The 18420-nt window shown below is 41.6% G+C and overlaps 1 long non-coding RNA gene across 4 annotated transcripts; it reads left to right on the forward strand.

Annotated features, from left to right (window-relative positions):
- The first annotated feature begins 225 nt into the window (after nucleotides 1-225).
- On the forward strand, nucleotides 226-17438 carry LOC147034789 (uncharacterized). 4 transcript variants are annotated; one of them, XR_015060246.1, is made up of 3 exons: nucleotides 226-326; nucleotides 1857-2012; nucleotides 16542-17438. It is a non-coding gene; the product is annotated as an uncharacterized LOC147034789 (long non-coding RNA). The 4 variants fall into 4 exon arrangements; XR_015060248.1 differs by lacking the exon at nucleotides 16542-17438 and adding an exon at nucleotides 12345-12639; XR_015060249.1 differs by lacking the exon at nucleotides 16542-17438 and adding an exon at nucleotides 10037-10447.
- The last annotated feature ends 982 nt before the right edge of the window (nucleotides 17439-18420 follow it).

Consider the following 18420-nt stretch of genomic DNA (forward strand, 5'->3'; position numbering starts at 1 on the left):
GTTGTTTTAATAGTTAGATTTTCTTTTAATTATTTTTTACACCACCAACTACATCATCGACTCCACCGCCGACCGCACCGCATCGCCCTCGCTTCACTCCTGTCACCACGCGGTCTGAGAGGCCGTAGGCGGAGCCACGAACGTCCCTCTGCTGGAGACTCCGCCCAAGGGAGGGAGTGCCCCGCCCACCGCGCGCCTGTCCAATCGGGAGCGGACGAAGAGTCACATGGGCCTCCGGTCCAATGGGAGGGCGAGTGGGGAGGAGAGAAGGTTTGTTGAGCGGGAGCGGGAAGGGGGGAAAGAAGCTGTGTTCTGAGGAGAGAAAGGTGTGTTCCTGAGTCGGCTGGGTTTTTCCTCCGGATGAGGATGTTTTTAAAGAGCGTACACGAAAGCGCAGTTCTGAGGAGATTCGTCGTCGTTCGTTCCCTGCTTGTTTCTCCCGTTTTTCTTCTCTGCCCGGCTCATCACCATGGCTTCTGGGGCGACCTCATCCCGCGTTTCCTTCGTCGTCGTGTCGTTTCCTTCATTGGCTGAGCTTGTCGTGCTTGTGAGGGATTAGTGGACCATTGCCAGGGTCCCAAAATAATCGGGCCGGCGGAATTCGGCGATATCACCGCTCGGCGACACACACGGGACGGGCCGCTTAAGCGGCTCGCTTCCGAACGAATTCCGCCGAGGGTGATGTACCCCGGTAGCTGGATCACGTGGGTACTTGGGTACGTTGAAGTTGGCAATTAACCCTACCCCATTTAACCGTATTGGCGTATTTAGGTAATAAAACTACCAGGACCCGTCGACCCGGGCTTACCCGGGCCGGCGATCTGTAAATTCCGGGCGATCGAACCGAGACGGCCCCACTGCTTCATCGAGGGTCGTGCTCGTGGGGACGCGCCGGCGGGAAACCTCAACAATATCATCCACCAAAAGTACTGTTACGAAGAAGTGGAAGGAGGTGGGGGATTCATCGCAAGATTGTGGTAAAGAATAGCATGGACTGTGTGATCACATAGCTTAGATTACTCTCGGAACAGGGAAGATGTCAGAGTAAGTCGCCTTGTGAAATTTGTGCTGAGGAGGTAGTGAGTGTTAACTTTAAGACAATATCGACTAAGTTTGTTGTATAAAACCTGCTGTGTTTCAAGCGAGGCCGGTTAAGGACATGGGCACAAAGGTACAACTGGAAAGCACACTGCATTTTCGGAGGAATCAACACGGACTGTTTTTTGGCCAGTGGACTGTAGGCCATGGCAGCGAGATTGGCTGCTGAGCCTTGGAGTAGGGCATACGACTTTTTATAGTGACCGCCCCCTGAGGTGGGACAACCCAAAAGATAGCACGCCGACAGAAGCAGGCGACCAGTTAGCGAGTTGGCATAAAGGGGAGTATTGGGGGGGTGGGGAAGTGGTGAGGAGCTTGGATAGATATGTTATAGCTTTGTCCCATGGATGTGACAGATGAAATTGCAAACTGCCATTTTTGTTGAGAGATGGCGATTCAACCCTTTCCCAAATTGATTCCTTTACACCTCGAGCAAACCATTAAAAAAAAAAAAAACTACGATGACCACTTCACTATTATCAAAGTTGTGACCATGCACGTTCAGGTGCATATATACAGCAGAGTTAAAAGCCTCTTCATAAGCTGGATGATGTTGTTGGTTCATACGAGCTTTAAGGGTTTGCCAAGTTTCTCGTATGTCGGCATGTTGGGTCTCCACATCTGATGACCGACACCAAATCGCATTTCCTAGCCATCTGTATCTCGTCCTTATCATGAACTACCTGGCTGTGCATAATTCTGTCTGGTTTGTATGATGTACCAATGCCAAATAAAGCTGTAGCATCTCTTCCACGCAGTCTGCAGTCATCACGTGATGCCTGGATTGATCTGCAGACCAACTCGCCTCACCAACGGCTGAGGTCATGTGGCAATGCTCAAGCTTCTTCTTCACTTTACCATCTGCCATGACCAAGGCGAGTGGTTTCTCGCAGAAACGTCACCTTTACCAACTAGTAAGTCCAGCTTTTTTTTCAATTATAAACTTTTACTGAGTTAACCATACAGTTAACAAAATTAAATAAAGAAAAGATGAATGCTCCAGAGCACATCTCTCTAATTAACGAGTAATTTGGGTTGTGGAAATGGTTTTGGGGATTTGAATACAATGAACAAAAACAAGAAAAGAGAAATTTCCCTCAGGAAATATCATTGAATTTAATTGTGTATGAGCTGGTGCCAAACCGACCCCGAGTGATGAGACGATTTAGTTAGGAGCCGACACGAGCGGATTACCAACTCCGTGTCAGTATTATTTAAATATCCACAAAAGGATGAACTTTACCCAATTTATATCTCCTCCAGGAAGCAACGATTTTCCGAAATAATTTCCTGCATGCAGGAGAGGACACGTTGCTATAAATATAATTGGACGGGAAGTCGAGATAACATAATCTGGAATGGATTGAGTGCACAAAGACGATGTAAAAGGGAAGGGATGACTCACTTATTTTGGAAGAATAACTAAACCCCCCCATGGCGCCAACTTGCTAACTCGTACCGAAACAATGGGAAACAGACAAGCATTCTGGGAGGTCTTTCAGTAGTGCTCCTCGTACTGCAGGAGTTTTAAGCTGTGCCCCACCAAAGGGATCTCGAATGGTGGTGATGTTGTGCCATGTCGCACCAATGTGTTCTCCATGCTGTGGGCTCAACGCTGGCGACTCATTTTATGTCAGTCGCACACGGACTCTGGCTGGCTGCCCTTGCACCTGCGTGCTGTCCAGCTTTATCTCTCCCATAAACTCGCCCGCTGGCATGCATCCCAGTCCATGCCCCACCTGGTGAATGGTCACTTGATGTCCCGGGTTGGGTGTTCGCCCATTGTACTCCATATTCCTTGGTGGCCATTACCGTTATTACCGCATGTGTCGAGTCGGAATCGCTGAGCTAGACTCGGCAGACCATGTTGGAGGTTTATGGGTCTGTGCTCGAAGTGCTATTGAGTCTTGTGCTCTCATCCCTGCCTAACCTTGCCTGACGGGAAGGCACATGCATTTCACAATTTTAGCCATATGCTGATCTATCGATAATAACACCGATAACACAAATGAACCCAACATGTGTGTCTTTACATTGCAAGAATCTATCGTACTTGAGCACATGGATCATACGAGCTCAACAGTTTTAACTTGCTCTCTCACTCTTGCTCTCACTCTCTCACTCTCACACACTAAAATTAAGAATGTATGAACGTTACAGATAATTAAAATGAGCAATTTGGGGAGTTTTAACTTTTTGAACACAACTAGCAAAAAGGAGGAAAAACAAACAAACAAAAACCTTTCCCTCAGTAAATCTCATTGGATATTAGCTGGCATGCTGATGCTTTATGCTAATTTGCACTTTTGATGAGCAAAAGGTTATTTTGATCATTGCGACTTTAAACGAAGTACAAAATGACACAAACTTTCTTATAGCGCATTTTCAGCAACTTCGCATAATGATGGCGTTTCCAACAAAATAACTGCTGTTTTGGTTAACATGAGAGCATGGGCAGTGCTAATTAAATAGCAATTGCTCTAATTCACAAAGGGTTCATTGCAGTAATGAGGATTGCATTATTTAAAGCTTCAAATTACAATTGATATTCTTAATTGTTGAATGGCAAAAAAAGTTTCAAGTTTACTCGACAGGTTTGTCAGATCAAAAGGTTTCTATACGATAGAGACAAAGGAGATTGGCACTTTATATTTCAACTAAGGTCCCCCGAACGTCAATATACGAGTACTTGCACGATTTATCTTTCGTGAAAGCAATCTCCTTCAAATAGAACTGCTTCGATTGCCTCTGAATTTTTTTTTTTATCTGCAAATTCCCCTCCCCCCTTAAAGTGATATACGATAGCTCAGTTGGTGGTGTGCTCGCTTTTGAGCTCTCTTGTTGTGGACTTGAAGAATGGGCTCCAAGTTTAACTGCCATTAAAGTTGCTTGCAATTGTGGAGCAAGCTGTTCTTTAAAGTCTGCTGTCCCATCTAAAATCACCGACATGAACTTGTAATGAATCACAAAATGGTCAAACAAATGATAAAGGTGTCGAATATTTTGCTGTTTTCTCCTGATTATTTATAATGCAAGGGTATAAATTTCATTGAAGTAATTAGGTGGAAGAAAACTTTCCAGTAAATCATGCATGAACAAGTAATATTAAACGCTGCACCTGTACATAGCTTTGGTTAAACACACAGGTGAATTTTTTTTTTTCTTCATGAAAGTAAGCCTATACTTGTAGAATAATATCAATTATGCCTCCCCATTTAGGATAGGTGAAGGCTTATTGCTGTTGTGGGGATTGTTTCTTCAATTAGCACCTTCATTTGAAATGGGACAGAGTATCTTAGACCCCCCCCCCACCCCCCCTCCAGGAGAACTCTCTCTATCGAGTGCAGCTTGTGGCTGCTGGTTGCATCATTGGTTGGGACATAGCTATGCCACTGATGCAGTGTCCCCCTTACCAATACACTGGTACTCATTTTTCCGACCTCAGAAGGATGACAGGCTGAGTCAACCTCCTGGTGTATTTTAATTCAGCGGCCAACGGGGCTTGAACTCGGGACCCTAGCATCCCAAGCCGCCACCCTAACCACTACGCCAACACCAGGCTCCCAGGAGAAGTAAAAAACATTTATAATTTCTTTTTTTTCTTCCTGCACTCCAAACATTCCCAATTTCTGAGCTGTATAATTTTTTGAAATGTATCTCTGAGCTGGCAGGGACTCTTGGAATGAAATTTTACATCAATAATGTTCACAGAAAGTACACAGGGTTGACATTTTTTTGACCTTGACTTAATTTTTACGGTCATGACCTAATTATAGACGTTAACATTGTCACCATAACTCTGCAAAAGTTTGTCAGATCGGAATGAAATTGCCCTCTCTCGATAGCCCAGAGCATGGCGCATTTACAATTAATTTATAGCATACCCCTCTGGGTTAAAGATCAAGGTCGTACACCCGTAGGAATATTAAACCACAATTGAGGCATATTTCCCTTTTTTGTGTTGTTTGTTTGTGTGCAGGATATCTCAAAAAATTGTGGACGGATCTGGATGAAATTTTGTGGGCAGGTTGGGTGTGTGACAAGGACTAACTGATTCGATTTTGGTGAAGATCTGGATCCGGATCCGACTCCGAGAATATTTTTAGTGATTTTTCATCATTGAGAGATCGGGCCAAAAACGATATATAGCATGATATCTCAAAAAGTTGTGGACAGATTCGGACAACACTTGGTGGACAGGTTGGGTGTGTGGCAAGGATGAATTGATTCAATTTTGGTGAAGATCTGGATCTGGATCCGACTCCGATAATATTTTTCGTAATTCTTCACCATTGAGAGATAGGGCCAAAAACGATATAGTACTGTGTCGCATGATATTTCAAAAATGTATTGGGCTCGATATGTTCTCGTGGATCAGACATTACATGGCGGAGGTATGCGCTCCACCGAGTGCCCTTCTAGTTTTTATATATATATATATATATATATATATATATATATATATATATATATATATATATATATATATATATATATATATATATATATATGTATTGATGTCGAAGTGAGGGGTGGATTATATTAACAAGCTCAAATGAGCTAAGATCCTCTTCCTCTTAATGATGACGTCATAAAAACGAATATGACGTCATTGTGATGTATCAGGTTTGCGATAAATAATTATCTGTGCTAATGCCTGGCTTGATTCCCGCAAACAAAATTCAAACAGCTTGCCCATGTTTCGGAGATAATGGTAAAGGCGATTTCCATTAGCGGCGATATTATGACGTCAACTTTTTTCTCGGAAGAATTTCCAAAATCGGAGATGGTTACTGCCTGCGCGTGGCTTTCTGCATATGCATGGCAAGTTTTTGAAAACTCTGGGTTGTGAAACAAAAACTGTCAAAAAATAGGAATGATGTCATAAAAATTGATATGACGTCATAGTGATGTATCATATGTGCGGTAATTCATCTCTGCTCATGCCCTGTTCGATTCCCGCAAACAGAATTCGAAAAGCTTGCCTCGTTTCGGAGATAATTTTTTGATGCGATTTCAATTAGCGGAGATGTTTTGACGTCATAACTTTTTTTCACGGAGGAATTTTCAAAATCGGAGATGGTTACTGTCTGCGCAGGGTATTTTTACATATATATGTCAAGTTTCAGGAAGTTTCGATGAAAACTGTAGGCTGTGAAACAAAAAAGTCCACAAGATGAAGATGAAGAACAATGTGAGTAAGACTTAGAAATCCTCAATGAGGGTCTAAAAAGAGATCGCACAAAAAGGTAAAACAAAACGACGTCCTGTAAAAATAAAATTGCACATTTTCAGCTGATGAGACACCTCCCGAAGCACCAACCGCACGGCACCTCAGGGCCCAACACAGACAGAAATGTGTCTGTCTAATCGATGTTCCATTGAGAGCACAGATACTTTCACTGAAATGAACAACCAAGCAACTTGGAGAGCACTTGCCAAGTGGCTTAAGCACTCTGGCAAGCACTCAAACGGAATGGTTGATAAGCGGCTCGCTTGGCTCGCAATTGGCAGCACATTAAAAATACACCTCCCGGAGATGTCCGACGTATCAAATATGTCCGAATTGGACAAATGAACACTTTTCTGGGAGTCAGAACTGCTTGTAAGTTTGATTCTGGAGCTTAAATTTTGTAATTCTGCTGAGGTTAAGAGATTCTCATGGTGATCGCATGTGCAGAAATGAAACGAAGCAAGGTACGCTGACGTCTCCAGGTGTTTATACGCATTCCAACGTACCCAGCAATTCGTAGCTATGATGAACAGGCATTTGATAATATGAGTGATGAATGTGAAAAAGGAAAAAAAACTTTATCGTTAAGAAATCGTTGCGGCCTGTTCCAAGTCAAAGCATGGTTGAACAAGCCAAAAAACTTGGTGGCTTCAGACCCCAGCGAGGTTATCCAGGAAACGCTTAAAGCTCCAGAGAGTGAGGTGGCCGAGGATCGCCTGATAAGGATATAATTCAATAATGCCGGTAATTATCTCCAAAAGGGGTGTTTTAATTAACCCATAACACCCAATTTTCACTCCAGCACTTCCTTGGAGTTTTCTTAGTATGCATGCAAAGTTTCAGGCTGCCTGGTTTTATGGTTGTGGAGTTATGGAGGAGACACACTGGCACACACGCTCACGCACACATGCACGCACACACACGCACACACATTTCCTTTGTTTTTTTTTTTAAGTATCGATGACTTGTAATAGTCACTACCATCAGAAATAGCATTACACAATACACTCATACTCTTCAGCCTTGAGAATTCGGGCTAATTACGTAGAAAAACCTTCATTTATCATCCAAATTGCTCATCTCTTTATTAACCTCTGCCATCGAAGATCGGAGGTTACTGTTTTCACCCCTTTCTGTTTGTTATCTTGCCAAAACAAAGTTTTTGCAAGATATGTAAGTCAGCTTGTATGTTTTTTTTGTTTTTTTTTTGTAATTACGTATAAAAAATTCTGCAGAGCACAGTTATCATCGGAAATTTTTGTAACTTCGCATATCAGAGGCCTATAGAGGTCCCTTTCAGTGCACAAAATTTTGAAGGTCAAGGTCAAAGGTCAAGGTCACTTTGGCGCAAATCAGGGGAGTCGACGAAACCCTTATTTTTTGAGTAATTTTGATCGGATCGTCTTCAAACTTCATGGGAATGTAGTATATGGTCTGGCGTTCAGCTGATTAGTTTTTGGTGGCGATTGACCTTGACCTTCATGGCTAGCGCCTGAGGTCAAACATATTTGACCCCAAGGTCAAATTTTCAAGTTTTAGGAACCATATCATGTAGTACCTCAAATTGAACACCTCGATGAGTGCTTTCTAGATATGTCAAGCTTGAGACATTATGACGTCATTTGGTGACGTTATGAGGCAAACGCATATTTTTCATGGTTACTCTGTAGAACGATTCTCATCGGAATCTCTCGTAGGCAGATATTCCTCAAGGAGTCGCTCCTGGTGGATAGCAGCTCTGTTCACCTCAGTGTGACCTTAAAGAAGTCACACGTGGTCACCTTTTGGCAAGATACGGGTCACCCTGCGGGTGACATTGGTTTATTTGTTTGTTTGTTTGTTTGTGAACATTATTACGGAAAAACTCCTCGACGGATTTTGACGAAACTTGGTGGGGGGATTAGGTATGGTCCAAGGATCATGCCATTAGATTTTGGACTTGGTCCAAAATCCAATATGGCCGCTATGGTGGCCATTTTGAAAAAATATTTGAATTTTTTTTTGCATTTCTACATGAGTGATTTCCACCCCCCCCAAAAAAAATTGTTAGAGAAAAAAAAAATTTTTTGCAACTTTTTTTTCAACAAAATTTAGATTTTTTTTTTTTTGCATTTCTACATGTTATATATGATTTCCAACAAAAAAATATGCCAAAATTATAATTGCGGCTGATTTTGGAACTTCAGGTGGATATACCCACGTAAAATCAATTTCTGTCTCAAGGAATCTAGTTATGACGAATGAATTGAGTATGTAAAAGTTAAAAGTAATAGGGAAAGTTGCAAACTATAACTCTGTCAGCACTGTTGACGTCAAATTGAATGAATAGGATATCAGGTTCACTTGAGTGACCCAGCAGTATTGGCGGCGGAGGTTTTGCACTCTACCGAGTGCTCCCCCTCCAGTTAACCTCCGCCATCGAAGATGGACGGAGGTTGCTGTTTTCACCCGTCTGTTTGTTTGTTTGTTTGTTTGTTAACAGTATTACGGAAAAACTCCTTGACGGATTTCGACGAAACTTGGTGGGGGGATTAGGTATGGTCCAAGGATCATGCCATTAAATTTTGGACTCGGTCCAAAATCCAATATGGCCGCTATGGCGGCCATTTTGAAAAAATATTTGAATTTTTGTTTTTGTATTTCTACATGTTTTAAGTGATTTCCAACCAAAAAAAAAATTGTTGGAGAAAAAAAACAACAAAATTTTGCGACTTAAAAAAAAAAAAATTTGATTTTATTTGAAAAATATTTGATTTTTTTTTTGCATTTCTACATGTTTTAAGTGATTTCCAACCCCCCCCCCCCAAAAATTTTTTTTAAAAATGTTGGAGAAAAGAACTATAACTCTGTCAGCACTGTTGATGTCATATTTAATGAATAAGATATAAGGTTCACTTGAGTGACCCAGCAGTATTGGCGGCGGAAGTTTTGCACTCTACCAAGTGCTCCCCCTCTAGTTTAGGCAGTGTATTGGCTGGATCGTTGCTTCGATCGCTCCCAAAAAGAAAAATTAACCCAGCTTACGTACACGAAGCAAATATAAGCCCACTGCTTATGTACATCTGTAATACATTGTGGTTATACATCTCAGCTAATTCAAATTGTGAATAATAAATGAGACTTCTGAAGACATCTCAGGCTTGCAAGAAAACTATCATGGCAGAGGCAGGATTTTTTTCCTGACAATTGTGGGTGGAGTCAAGGCAGCTCTCCAGCCAATGGGTTTGAAGGATTCATACACATGCAGCTTCAGCACATTTTTAATATCTATGATAACACCCTGTGCCTTCCTCACTCATCTCAACCTCATGCCTCTTTCCCCGACCCACATCCCCTCCATCAGTAAATTTAAGTCAATAAATTGGTTGAATGATGTAGCACAAGGATGATGGGCCAAATGGCCTCCTCTTCCATCAAAGTTCCTTGTGTATCCTTGACTAATTCTGACAGAGTGAGAACTATGTTCATGGATTTAAAGAGCAGCATTCATTGAAAGAAATGGCTGATCAAGCTAGCCTTTCGGGGAGACCAAAGGATTGAGATCTGGAGAATGCATGCTGTGACTCCTGCACTAATCATTGGCTTAACCTGTGTGCTCTGATCTAGTTCATCTCTAGAGGTCATACTGGTGGCCCTGTCACATGTTTCTGAACTGTGAGATTGAACTGTACATTCCACCAGGTTGTTTCCTGTTCTCCTTCCCAGAAACCTGTGTCAGAGCGAACTTGGATACTGATTTTATGAAAAGAGCCGAGGCCTAAAATGCCCACCTTTCCCATTTTCTGTTTTTTTCATGTATGTTTTGGAAGAAAGATTAAAGCTTCAATGCTTTGTTGAAATTTCCTGCACATAATGAATGCTTCAATCTTGCCACTATGTAGCTACTAACTTACTTATCCTCATGAGCATGTCTTTTGACAAAAAGCTGCAACAAAATCTCACCCTTTCTTCTTATCCATCGCCATCTCTTCTATTTCCTACACTTCCATCAAATTGAAAGATTTTAGCTCTGCTTGCACAGTCCTCCTCAAAGTTTCTCTTGGTCTTCCTCTTTTTCTTGTTTTTTTTTTATACATGATCAAGGCTTGTGGAAGAGCTGGAAAAGAATGTAAGGGGGGGACAAATGGAGAGGGGGAAACACCAACAGCAGAGTCGAGTGAGAGCAAATGGAGGAGGAGGACACGTGGGGGTGAATAAGCTGAATGAAATGCAGGAAGGAGAAAGCGGGGATTAAACAGAAAAGGAACAAACCAACCAAAAATTTACAAAGGAAAAGAGGTGAGGAAGAGGGGGGAAATCACAATAACCTAGAAAAAGGGAGTGCTTGAGAATGGGGTAATTTTGGGTGGAAGAGATCATGAGTGTGGATGGGAGATGGCCTTTGGTGGTGGTTAAGAGCTGTCTTGAAGCACCAGAGGGAAGAATGGGACTGAACAGACTGGGGAAGTTGGTTCCACAGAAGAGAGAAAAGAGGAAAAGCAGTGAGCCTGAATTTTTGGAGTTTAATAAGAAGAGGGTAACTGGCAGATTGTGTATGTCCTATGGAAACCTAGGAGGGGCAGAGCCAAGAGAGGACAGAGGGCACAAAAGCAAAATGGAGGTGGTAGAATACAAAGAGGTCACCAACCTGTCGGTGATATGAAAGTAACAGGCCTAGATAATCAGCTTTGTCATGGGAGATCTCAATGATTGAGAGCCGTGCTTTCCACAGGACAAAGAAGGGCAAGGTATTCCTTGGAAGGGCAAGAATTTTCTTGGATGTGGGACAATAAAGATTATCATTTAAGAAAGGTAGGGGCTTGAGCCCAAAGGGGAGAGCATTATTACTCCATCAAGCTGTGAATGAAGACCTTATCGGTTGTCAAAATTTCAGATTGTCTAGGGTAAGACCTTGTATGACAAAGGATGCCCACTCGGCAACTGGCTTTGGTTGCTATCTTGGAAATGTGGTCTGCCCAAGAAAGATCATGGCTGATGGTAAAGCCCTGAAGTTTGAGTGGCATCACCTCTTCAAGTGTTTTTTTTTCAGAAGTACATGGGAGGGTTTGCCAGACCGTCCTTTCCAACAGGCAAGGTGAATGTCTGGGATTTGTTGGGGTTGAAAGACATATTCCAAGTGTTGGACCAGCTCCTGATTTTTCAAGGTCTGCAGAGAGGGAAGAGGCTGTTGGGGGAGTCGAAAGAGATCATTGTTTTGCAATGGGGATGATCTGAGATGGTGGTGAACGGTTGTCTTGAAGAGCGAGATGGGAGACAATGTGGAAGTTGGTTCCACAGGCAGGAAGAAAGAGGAACTTATTATGATTAGAAAAAGAGTTGACGAGAGCATGGGTCCTTAATTAACCTCCGCCATCTTTGAAGATGGATGGAGGTTACTGTTTTCACCCCTTTCTGTTTGTTTGTTTGATTGTTTGTGAACAGTATTACGGAAAAACTCCTCGACGGATTTCGCCGAAACTTGGTGGGGGGGGGGGTTAGGTATGGTCCAAGGATCATGCCATTAAATTTTGGACTTGGCCTCCCCCCCCCAAAAAAAAAATTGTTAGAGAAAAAAAAATTTTTTTTTTGCATTTCTACATGTTTTAAGTGATTTCCAACCCCCCCAATTTTTTTACGCCCCCCCCAAAAATAGAGAATTTTTTTTTTGCATTTCTACATGTTTTAAGTGATTTCCAACCCCCCCCAAAAAAGTTACCCCCCCCCAAAAAAATAGAGAATTTTTTTTTTTTGCATTTCTACATGTTTTAAGTGATTTCCAACCCCCCCCCCCCAAAAAAAATGTTGGAGAAAAGAACTATAACAATCAGCACTGTTGACATATTTAATGAATAAGATATAAGGTTCACTTGAGTGACCCAGCAGTATTGGCGGCGGAGGTTTTGCACTCTCCCGAGTGCTCCCCCTCGAGTTCACACCTGTTTTTCAGGAAACGGTGGTGACAGTTTTATTTCATGAAATACACTGCAGTTGAAGCCTTCATATAAGATTTCATACATATTAATTATCTTTTCAGAGAATTCATACATCTTCGACTCTTTCCATGGTGACTCAACATGAACACTATCCAAAGTTTTATCAAGGTCGACAAAATGAACATGTCACAGTTTTGCCATTTTCCTGACTGTTCAATTTCTGTTATGGGTACAAAATCTGGTTGCTGCAAGATTTTTCTTGTCTAAAACCTGCCTGTGCTTTTCTTACCCAATTACTGCAGTCTGCCATGTTTCCTTTTTTGGAATCTTTATAATAACTCCTTTGAGTCATTCTTCTGATAATTATCAGATAAAATCAGTCATGATAATTATCAGATCAATTATCTTCTGATAAAATTATAATTTTTCTTCATCCCAACTTGTGTGGCGTTTTTCTCTATCAGGGATATTGACTTTTAACAACTGTGCCATGATTCTGTCTGGCCCTGTGTTGTGCAGTAAAATCAGCCAACACGCAAGTCCTTTGGCTCGTTTAATGGCAGCTCTCACCTCCTCCACTCCTCGACAGCCCGCTAAGGTCACTCTCGGTTCCACCTCGTCAGTTCCGGCTCATCACGCATACATTCATATTCATGCAACTCCCAATACCACACCCTGATCAGTGCTGGATTAACCACTAGGCCCGTGAGGCCCGTGCCTTGGCCTACGAAAAATATTTGGCCGACAAAAATTTCCGACGACATTTTTTTCAGTCTTAATTATGAGACTCGACATGTGCAGGCAGGCTGTACACACCGTGAGCGAAGGCGGCTGGCACGCTGCCAGACACAGTGATCGTCGACAGCAAGCGTGGGAACCATATGATCACATCACAACTCAACCAATCACAGACGTCGCCGCTATCGTCTGGCTGATGGGTGGGGTAACGTTCACGCTGAGTATGAACATACTGGCACCCTCTTACTTTCCTGTGAGTTATTGAGAATCCTGATGTTTGCAGTTCTTCGTTTTGCTCTTATTTGTCGTTTTTTATTCTAGACTGTAGCCGACGGATATATTCGGCACCACGAAAGTGGTATTTGCAAACGCGACAAAAAGAAGACCCGTGAAACAGAAACAAAAAGACTGTCTGGATTCATGTTAAAAAAAATTTCACCTCACCAGAGTCGAGATGAGCAAACGGAATGTGCGCATGCAGAGTCTTCTGATGTCAATGTCGAGGGATCACGTAATCTCGCACTGCATCACATTTCGAAAGCTGATGACACCAATACCGTCGCATCGAGTAACGAGAGAAGCATTGAAACAACTGCAGCCAGTGCTACGGCTCGTAGTTTCAATCCTGATCCTGCTGAATGGTCTCTTTCCGCTGAACTCGTAGATAATTTCATCCAGAATCCTCCCTGCCAAGATAGGAACGTAGAAAGTCGGTCTTTCTCCAAAGTGATCGCGTCGTTTGCCAACCAAAAGGCACGAAAGAAGGTGTTTCAGCAGGGTGGAAATTGAATATACAGACATTCCTCCGAATTTGTTTTCTGTATCGTTCGTTTCTCAATTTTGAAGCCGAATTGGATTTTACAGACACTTGTATATTTGAAAGTCGGACAAATCGCCATTTACCGCAGTCTGTTCGATTAAATTTCATGTTCAAAATCGTCGTTTTGGTCACTCGTGAATTTGGCCTACGAAATATCAAGGGCCTTGGCCTACGAAGACTTTAATCCGGCCCTGACCCTGATGCCTTGTTATTCTTCAACTTTTGAATCCCTAGTTTATTTTACTCTTCTGTTAAACATGACATACATTTCTCTTTTGCTGATGTATCATTTAATTGCATTTCAAGTAGGTTTCCAGGAATTCTCTATTCAGAATTTCCTCAAAATGTTCGGCCCATCGTTCTCGCTGTTCATTATCGGTTGTAAGAATAGGCCTTACACCTTTGGCCTTTACAGCTGACATTCCCTGATATTGTTTATTTCCTAGAGCCTTTGCAGGCTTGTCGAGTTTTCTGGTGTCACCCTTTTGTGCAGCTTCTTATGCTTACTGTGCTTTACATATCTTCTATAAACTTAATTTTTTTGCTCTTTAGACTTTTCAAATCGCACTATCTTTTTTTTCTTGTGCTGTTTCTGATATTGTTCCTTCTGGTCTTGATTTTATGTCGAGTTTACCTTTTATTACCTCTGCCCCTGATGGTGGACGGAGGTTATGTATTTGCCCCTGTTTGTTTATTTGTGAGTAGGATATCTCAAAACGTAATGGACGAATTTGGCTGAAACTTGATGGACATGTTGGGTGTGGGACGAGGACAAATTGATTAGATTATGGTGAAGATCCGGATCCAGATGTTACTCGAATTTTTCAGTGATTCTTCACAATGGACAGATATTGGGCCAAAAACGATATGTATAGCATGGTATTTCAAAAGGTTGTGGACGAGTTGTGACAAAACTTGGTGGATGAGTAGGGTATGTGACAAAAACAAGTCAATTAGATTCTGGTTCACATCCAACCTATCCATGGGATATAAAACGTCAACTGTTCAGCCTGGTGGAGGTATGCGCTCTACCAAATGCCATTCCAGTTTTATATAATTTTCCAGAATTCAGCTGATATCTATTCTTTCTTTTTATTTCTTTCAATTCTTGAGATTTGTTATGCTGTATCACAGATTGCATTTCTAAACTTCTTCCAGTATTCTTCAATGTCTTCTCCCTTCTTCAATATCGTCATTGTGTTATTCACATTGATGTTAAATTAATTCATTTTCCTTAAGCTTTATAGTTGCTAATTTTATATTGTTTTCATAGACTCGGCTTTCATTTCACAATCACCAAATTATGGTCACTTACAACATCTGAGATTCTCTGGGCTCTAGTATCCTTCACAGATGAGGTCCATTCCCTATTTATGGCAATGTGATCTGTGTTTTCGTAATCCCATCTGGTGACATTCCCCGATATTGTTCACATCCAGATGTTCACATCTAGGTGTTCAGAAGACTGCTTAGGCAACCCCAATGCTCTGCACAGAGTATGGTCCCAATCTCCTCCTCTCATCTGCTGAGGTTCATGTCTGCAAACATGTATCTTTGGGTTGAAACTTGGTTTGGGCTATATAGAGTCTATTACCTGCCTGTAATGGTTCCAAGTCTCCGGAGTCCATTCCTACTCCGCTGTATTGCACTTCGTCCATCGAGAATCCATCCGTTTGTTCAGCAAATTTCATCAAAAGCTTCTCCTTTTATTCTTTACAAAACAAAGACAAGTCTGCATCTAGTTTGTTCAAGTTGTGAAGAAAATGAGCAGGCATGTACTCACAAACTGTGTGAATGTGTCGGACTTCTACTTCCAGGATCCGACAGACAGCATTAGCCTATTCTGTCTTTATAAAGTATTGTAAAATTCCAAAATCATCATATTTCTGCACAGCAAGGATATCGCGGCATATTTATTTAAAGCGAATAAAAAAAGTCGGGAGCGATCGAGGAGCGGTCATCTGTTGCCTTATACACCACCTGATTAAACCGGGTTCAATTTTTTTTAAATTTAATTGAAAGAAATTACCATTTTTCCCAGAGGTTTGGATTAATTTGAGGAAACTTTTACATCTTTGGCATGATTTATACAATACAAATCATGCCACTGATTTTATTGACTTATGAACATAAATTTTATGGTGAGTTATTTCTATTTATACTGTCCGCCACCGAAGATGGATGGAGGTTGTTTTTCACCTGTTTATCTGTGTACAGGGTATCTCAAAAAGTTATAGATGGATTCAGACGAAACTAGTTGAGCAAGTTGATTGTGTGACAAGGACGAATTGATTACATTTTTGGTGAAGAATCGGAATCTATTCCTTTCAGAACTGAGATGGCAGTTCAGAATCGGAATAGATTCTCAAATTTTAAGAATCGCCCAAGCCTAGTTGAAACCCTAAAGACTAGCTCGTTTTCAATACAAAAATCTGTAAAAAGTTTTCAGTCCAAAAATCTCCTTAATTTCGCCATTTATAAAAAGCTTCTACTGTCATTCAGGACAGGAGAAGTGTTCCCATGAAGCTTTCTTTTCCTCTATTATTCCTTCCAACTTTTGCATTGATGTCTGCCATAACAACTGGAACATAATGATTCCGAAGGAACATTATCACCGATTGCAGTTGTTCATTGAAATAGTCTTTATTTTGTTCCCCTGAATAATTTGTTGATGCATCACACTAAATGACACTCATTTTTCTGTACTTAGAATCAACGCATGCATACAAATGTCTTTCAGTTACAGGCTTCCAATATAATAATGCTTTCTGTGCTGTTGCACCTGGCATTGTCATGACCCTGGCTTGGTGAACACCATCCATCCTTCCTGAATAAATCACAATTTCTTCTGATGTAAGACAAATCTTCCCATTTTCCATCCATCTACTTTCACTTATTCGTTCAATACTTCACCGATATATTAAAAATTAATTCTATACTTGAGTTATGAACCTTGACCGGAACATCATTCTGACATTTAAGCTTCCTATTTTCGGACCATTCAGAGAGTTTTTCACTCTGATAGTTTCCAAGTGGCTTTTATGATCAGACGTCATGTTGATAGCCTCTTCAATGTGTAGGATTACTTTAATTGGTTGTGTATAAAATTACGTTGGATTATTTGTCATATCGATTTTATTGTCTAAAGAATTGTCCTACATGTCATTAATTTAAATTTTAGAAATACATTTCAAGTTTACCTTTGGTATAACTGATCCTTCTTGTAATTGCTTGTCTGTTTCATTCTTACATGAATTGTTGAGTAGATTACCTCCACAGGATTAGCCAGTTGGCTGCATTGTCATGCACAGCAGCACAGTAATGATCACCCTAAGAAAGAAGCCATAGGAATGCCAATGTTTGAACTTCCGTACAATTAATCTGATTGTCCATGCATCGAAGGTTGTGTTGAGAATTGTAACAAAGAGAGCCGATGGGAAAGTGCACAACTATATCGGAGATGATCAGTTTGGATTACAGGGAGGAAGAGGGACAAGCGAAGCAATGATCGGCAATCTGAAATTAATGAGAAAAAGTATCCGTTCTTGGGATGGGAAAAGTTAAAGTTAATCTATCAATTTAAATTATTTCATGGACTTTAACAAGGTTAATTGTGTAATTGAACTCTTGGTTTCACTTAGAGCCAAAGCTCTGAGCTAGTTATACCACCCACCACAAAATGGTGGTGCAACATCAGGTGGCAGAGGTATAATTTGTCTAAAAAGAGGGTAAAACATAGGTATTTTAAATTGTGCATTACTCCATGAAGATCTGTATTAAATATGTTAATCCAGATGTTCACGTTGATTTTAAACATTACTGGAAGGGTCAATCAAGTGACAAACTATAATGTATCAAGAAAAATGAAATGGAAATGCAAAATAACCAATCGGCAGCCTTTCAAATGCAGTGTGGGACGCGACCGCCATAAATGGGAGATGGACGAACGCACGGACAGACACCATGGTTTGCAATTTATATATATATATATATATTGTTGCGGATTTGCGCCCGCCGGCGTGCTGACGGCCACGTAACTCGAATCGCGGCACGTCGCCCACCGGACGGACAATCCAGTCGTGACCCTCTCGGACTAACGCCGGGAACCAGTCACGGGTGGACCTTTCGGTCTCACCGCGATCGAGCCAATCAGCCCCCGCGTGGGATAGGGTTGCTTGCCAAATTCGACCTACCTAAGTACCCACGCGGAGGGTAGACCGGGCGATCGCACCTCGCCGCAGGTCGACTTCGGACACGGGCCACTTAAGCGACCCGTTCCGTACTATCGGGATAACCGAGCGGTGTTATTCGTCGACCTCGACGGTTCGATTAATTATCGGGCGTATTCAGCCCACTACCAACCCTTTACGTGAAGCAAGATGAGGATTCAATGAAGGAAATGACAAAGCGAAGCGGGAAACAGTTCAACACAAAGCACATTTATTCGCGCTGAACGGAAAGCACACATATTCAATTCCACCAAAAGCACACAGAAAAGAAAAACACAATTCAATTTACACAAAAAGCAAATGCGACAATGCAGATCTAATACCGATTACGCGAGCACACGGCAACACTTATACAATTTTACTTCACAGACGGCGCCGACAACACATACC

This window comes from Eptatretus burgeri, chromosome 1 (genome assembly GCF_056783735.1).
Source record: "Eptatretus burgeri isolate ZD-2024b chromosome 1, Ebu_testis_v1, whole genome shotgun sequence".
Classification (NCBI taxonomy): domain Eukaryota; kingdom Metazoa; phylum Chordata; class Myxini; order Myxiniformes; family Myxinidae; genus Eptatretus; species Eptatretus burgeri.